We start from the raw sequence: 6,371 nt of genomic DNA, 5'->3' as shown, positions 1-6,371 counted from the left end.
GAACATAACTGAGGTTGAATTTCTCACCAACTTGACGGAATTATATATTCAGAATAGAAATTAGATGATTGATAGACGATCATGAAATGTGATTTTGCTTAAGATTCCAATCTGCTACATGAAACAAGTGAACAAAAGAAGAAAGCCTATCAGTCTTCTCCTTGCATTTTGGGAGTAGAGTTTATTTTTTATTTAACAATTTTTAAAAACTTGAGTTAAATTTGCAAAACTTTTCAAAGAGCTCAGCACTGAGCTATCTGCACTGAACTAACTTATCTCGTCAACAATAGACAGCTCAACTGTACCTTAACAACAAAAGTGATAAACAAAACTCATTCATGGCCAGGCGCGTTAGTGCTCCTGTAGTCCCAGCTACTAGGGAGGCTGAGGCGGAAAGATCCCCTGAATCCAGAAGTTTGAGTCCAGCCTGGACAACACAGCAAAACTCTGTTTCTTAGAAAAACAAAAAACCAAAACCAAACAGTTCCAATCCATCTGACAGTTGCATCATGCTGAACATGTCTGTGGGGCCTTCCCTTTGGATTCTTTTGTAAGAAATTAATTGATCATTTTTATCAGTAAAGAGTGATTATCTCAGGGAAGCACAAGAGTATTACCTGCAATAGTAAGGCAGTCAGATCTGTGTTCTTTGTGATAGGAGGAAGAGGCAAAAGCAATATTACCTTAAGACGGGCTGAGGACAAGCTGGCAATACCAACTTGTCTTGGTGGAGAATGGATGGCAAACCAAGTGGAACTTGGTTTGACTACTTGTTATATTTATTAGGCTTGATATTGAAATAAGCTTTTTCTATGTAATCATTTTTACTTGTGAATTCTCTTATTCATTCCATTTTTTCCAACAGATATTTATTCAGGTTCACTATCAGTTAGACACTGAACTAGGTGATGTGGGAGAAGCAGAAACACATGAGACACAGGCTAAGTCCTCAAGGGATTTTAAGCGTGGGGCCGTGACAACAAATGTACAAGAAGGCCTGTAACACCAGGCAAGTGGTAAGTCTGTAAAAGACAAACGAGGAAGACGTCTTCTTCCTCTCCTCTCTGCCCTCCCTGTCCCTCCTTTTCTCTTCCCTTTCACTTTCTTTCCACCAACACCTGCATAGAAAATGTGTAAAACTGTCATGAACAAGTAGGAAATGCCAGCTTGACAATTTCAGCCTCAGCTACCAGCAGTGCGTAAAGACTCTGAGAGTAGAATCTAGGCAGAGTCCAAGGGAGTGAGAGCCGTAAGTTTATATGGAATAATATTTCCCAAGGCAACCAGACGCGGCTTTTTTTCTTCCGGTAGAAAGCCACCGAGCAAGGCTGAGATTAGGCAAAATGAAGAAACCAGGACCAGTGGTGTGCTGAAGCCAGCTCACACTCAGGAGAGATGCTCGGCAGTTATTGAGGTGTTTTGTGAGACACTTGTCGAGCTGTCGAATACCTGCAGTCAGTCATGGTGGGAGTATTTACACCACAGAAATAGATAACGGCTATACATCGTGACTTTCTTTTCGGTAGAAAGCTGCTTTACCATCCATCGGAATGACAACTCCAAGAACATGTCTCCTTCCGGGGGGGAAACGTGTGGGTGCTCTGTGTGTGAGTTTCAAGAGTGTCTCGGGGCAGCAATCACAAGTTTAGGAAGCATCAGAGACCACAAGACTGTGGCAGGTCCCAGAGGGGCAGGAAGCTCGTGCCGGTGCACAGAGCGGAGAAGGAAGCAGGCTGATGAGACCCAGAAAGCCCACCTTCCACTGCGTTGGCATCGGGAGGAAGACAAAGGGCAAAGGAGCGGATAACTAGTCGTCTGGAGAAAGAATGTCCACTCCGCTTGCCCAGCCACTGACCCTGTCTGCTGTGGTGCTTTCTGTTAAGTAAGTTTCTTTCTGCAGATCGGTGAGAAGGCACGGACCATGGAGTGGCAGTGCTTTCACCCTATTTTTATGCTATGGAAACCTGAATTGTATCATAAACAATACTCACATTTTGCTTTGTTGACTCATTTATCACCACACACTCACACACATGCAGAGTCATGAGCATTTGAATGGTACCGCTAGGCACAAAAATAAGTCTTTGCTTTCCAACTCCAGTAAGGTGTTTGCCATATCATCCTGGGTTCTGATGCCTTTAATATGCAATCAGCCAGACTTCCCAAGAGGCTCTAGAGACTTTGTTAAAAAATAGTAATAAAGATCACATCTAGGGCTAGAAGTAGAGATTTTAGTAATTTCTGTGAGAATTGGAGATGCAGTATGCTAATGAAACCTTACAAACTAGTATATACCTTTTCTTTCCTTTTCAAATAAAAGGTAATAATTTTATGTTGTTTTTTCCCCCATGGCTTTTAGCCTAATTTATCTTTTCTTGGGTAGTTTTGATGTTACTGATTGTCACACCAAACATTTTTGCCTCCCTTATTTACAAGTCTTTTAAAATGTTCTCTGGTTCCTTTGTCTCAAATGCCCCAGAGCTGGGGACCCGAACAACTCCCCCAACCGGCATTGTAGAGGGCAAACTTGGAAAAGAAAAAATAAATCTTATCTTTTTTCCTAAGGAATTATAAAAAGTATACAGGTAAAAGACGCCTAGTATTTCATGTGGAATTTTATACAATTTGAAGAAAAAAAAGAACAGCTCTTTGAGATTTTGCCTAAAACTAACCGTTAACATTTTACTTCCAGGGACATTAGTTAATATTCACTTTTTGTATCAGAGAGCATCGGTATTGAGTTGCAGTGCACATATTGTCTCATCATTATTATGCTCATCAAATCTTTCAATTAGAAAATCATAGCCGGGCGTGGTAGCGCGCGCCTGCAGTTCCAGCTGCTCAGAAGGCTGAGGCGGAACGATCGCCGGAGCCCAGCAGGTCGAGGCTGCGGGGGCCGGGAGCGGCCACCGCACTCCAGCCTGGGCGACAGAGTGAGACTCCAACTCAAAAAAATAAAAAAAAAGAAAATCAGGTAATACATCTAAATAAATGTCAAGAATCATCAGATTATTTGATAACCCCAAAATTCAGGTGGAACAATTTCTGTGGTTACTTTGCCTCGTTCCACAAGATTCAACTCGATATAGATAATATAATAGCACATTGGATTATAACATAGTTCATATTCAATATCATGTTTAAAATATATTTGAGTATTCTGAAATCCCTTTATGAGTAATTATAGCAATGTTTTTGTCTGTTTCTAATGCTTTTCATTTTCACATAAGACAAAAACAGAACATTTGTTAAGTCTTAGCAATAGGGAGCTTCACTTCAAATATTCCTATACAAATAAAAGCATAGCATTCCTATATACTGTTAAGGGCAATTTTTATTAAATATGTGATCCCCTGAAAGATAACCCCAATGACTGTATTCTTATAATTTGGTCAGTTGAACCTTCAAAGAGTCATAAATTTAGAATATGGTTTTGCCAAAATCTTGACAGGCTGATTTTGACTATGACCAGAAATTTGGTGTTAAAATTCTGTTTTTTATTTCAAGTGCTTCTTCACCTAAGGCATTTCCAGGAACTTGGATGCATCAGGCTGTTCGTGACCTGCAAAACTATAACCTCGCCCGGTGCGGGCCTCCACTGGGCACGCACCAGGAGCAGGGGCCACCCGAGCACGTCTGTAAGTTGGGACCCATGCGACCTCCACTCACGGCGACCCACGGCATCCAGGAAATCCTGAGGTTGAACTGACCAAAGCAGTGGAGATGGAGAAGCCCAGTCCCCTGCTGGTCAGCGGGAATTTATGAGACAGTATCACACACTGCCAAGCCAGGCTCTGGACATGCTGCATAGGTTTTATGGCAAGAGCTCTCCTTATGTCCATGGGCAACTGGACTCAAATGGAAAGCCAGCTGACGCAGTCTACGGGCAGGCGGAAGTCCATGGGAAAGTCACGTCGCAAAACTTCCTCCCTGCCACACCCAGATCCGCCACGTCGATGCTCACGCCACTCTGAATGACGGCGTGGTGGTCCAGGTGATGGGGCTTCCCGCCAAGGATACCAGGCTCCGAGGAGATCCGTGCAGACGTCTGCCCTTGCCCCCGAGGGCTCTTGCAAACAAGTTCTGTGTTCACCATGAACTCTTCGGGTACCAGGACGAGGCCTTGGATGGCTTTGTCCCTGAACCTCAGGAGGGATCTGAGGAAGAAGCAGAGGACTGGAAGAAAGACAGCAAATACCCGAGGCGGTACCTGAGGATTCTGGAACGTCCTATGGCCAGACTGTTGTCAGAAGTGACACGGGAGAACATTTGGAGGAACCTGTCTCTGCAACCCAAGAGGAAACGTCTGAGCCGGTGTTGGGAGAAGCTGCTTCTGGAGATGCTCAGAAGGGTTCTTCTCCTGCGCCTGCAGACGCAGCTCAGACGGTGCGGGGGGACGTGGGACGCCTCCTTGGGCATCTGCGACCAGCAGGACCCTGCACCCCGTGGAGCTGCTCCGGTTCCTGGGATACCGCCTCATGTGGTGAAGGGACCAGCTTCGCTGCGCCGTCCAGAGTCTAAGCCTGAGTCCCAGATTCCACCGCAGAGGCCTCAGAGGGACAACGAATAACTGTTCCTCCCCAGAGGGGACCCAGGCCAAGCCGGGAGGCTGGCGAGCCGGGTGATGCTGGACCCCAAAGAACTGTGCGACAGCGGACGTCACCAGCTCCGGCCTGGCCCCCTGCCTCGTGACGTGGACGCAGCAGAGCTGCAAGACGTCTTCCGGCCCGACACGCGCAGAGGCGAGGTCCGTCGTGCGTGTGGAAGGAAAGAGACGCCAGCTCCAGGGAAGGGGACTGTCGAGGGAACCGCCTTCGAGGCCCTCGGGGTGGCTGCGCGGTGGAAGGGAGGCCCTCCCGGTGGAGGCCTGGCGCGGAAGCCGGGATGTGGAGTGGGCAGGGGCGCCGCCCACCGCTGTGAATTGGTCTCCACCGGTCTCCACGCTGCGGTGCAGACCTTAGCTCCTGCGACAGGTGGATTTCTTCAACCCGCCCTCGGTATCTTGGAGTGTGACCCTAGTCTGTTACACACGGCTGAAGCTTGTGCGGTTTTGCTTCATCTGGAGTCCGGGTGTGTGCCCCCTTCCCAGCCCACCTCCCCGGCCTCTTGTCCTTGACTTCCAATTTCGTGGAATGATGTTTTAGGAGTGACGGACTTTTAACGACGAAGGAGAGAACAAGGCTGAATTTCCTTGCTCTGCATTTACAGGCTGGACTTTTTTAAACAGACGTTTCCCCAAAGGAATGTGTCTTGCTTATTACTCGCGTTTGGTATTTTCATTCATTGGAATATTTCTTACTTATTTTCTGCGTGTTTCAGAAGCCTGTAAGAAATACAGGATTTGGTAAACATTTTGAAGGCAGGAAAAACCCAAATCGTTTCATGACTACCTTCTGGTGTGGAGAAATGGCCGTTGGAAAACTTGACAATTTTGATTCTCACTGGTATGGCTAAAAACTGAATAAAGGATTTTAATAGAGTTTTTTCCTTTTGATACACGATCACAAAAGTATCCTGAAACCTGTTTTTACCATTGAAATTTAAATAGTGATAGGTTCTAAATGTCTAGGATGCAACTGATATGCTTTTCTTGAACTGTTTGATTTTTTTGAGTTTTTTAATGTTTAATTTGTATTTGTAAAAACAAAAAAATCCAAAATCCAGATAACCAAAAAAACAGAGCAAAACTGTTGTGCCTTCTATTTATCTTTGATTCCAGTCTTGGCAATTGTTTAAAGAAAAATAATTTTTAAAAATCTGGATTTATTTTATCAGATTCAGAGTATGTGGGGAATTGTAGAGTCCCTTTTTCATCACCCTGTGTGTCTTCTGTTAACATTTGTTATGCCTTATTCTAACACTGAGTCTCAAACGGGAATGCCTTTGAAGACAGATGCTACTATAGAGGTCCTTTGACCTAAACAGTTGAACATTTGTAATAAGTTTCATTCTGGTATCTAATCAGCTTCCTAATCATAGCCCATACAAAGGAATGTGACTTTAATATTGAACTTTCCTGATGTGCTCAAGTGTCTGCATTTTTTTCTTTAAATCATAGCCATATGGTACATTTTTCATTTTGTTAATGGTTCCCTTTTATTGATGGGCATGCAGTGGATGTCTCTTGGAAGTGGCCAATTTTTATTAAAATATTTCTGGAAGAAAAAGAAGCTATAATCTCTCATTCCATGTGTCCAGTTAGAACCAGAACTTATTTAGGAGACATCCTTCCCTCTGAAGGTCTTATGTGGTCGTACACCTGATTTGCTCAAACGCCACTTCCACCCGACTTCTGGCTTGGCTCTCCATGTTCAGGGGTGCGGCCTGGCTGCAGTCTCAGCACCTGCGCAGTTCTGTTGCACCAGCGCTCA

At 44.8% G+C, this 6,371-nt stretch overlaps 1 pseudogene; it reads left to right on the top strand.

Moving 5' to 3' along the window:
• Window positions 1-3,541: 3,541 nt before the first annotated feature.
• Window positions 3,542-4,920, top strand: LOC103257527 (annotated as a pseudogene).
• The last annotated feature ends 1,451 nt before the right edge of the window (window positions 4,921-6,371 follow it).

This window comes from Carlito syrichta, unplaced genomic scaffold (genome assembly GCF_000164805.1).
Source record: "Carlito syrichta isolate Samal-C Ts95f unplaced genomic scaffold, Tarsius_syrichta-2.0.1 Scaffold301783, whole genome shotgun sequence".
NCBI classification, from domain to species: domain Eukaryota; kingdom Metazoa; phylum Chordata; class Mammalia; order Primates; family Tarsiidae; genus Carlito; species Carlito syrichta.
This window is presented reverse-complemented; position numbering and strand designations above follow the sequence as displayed.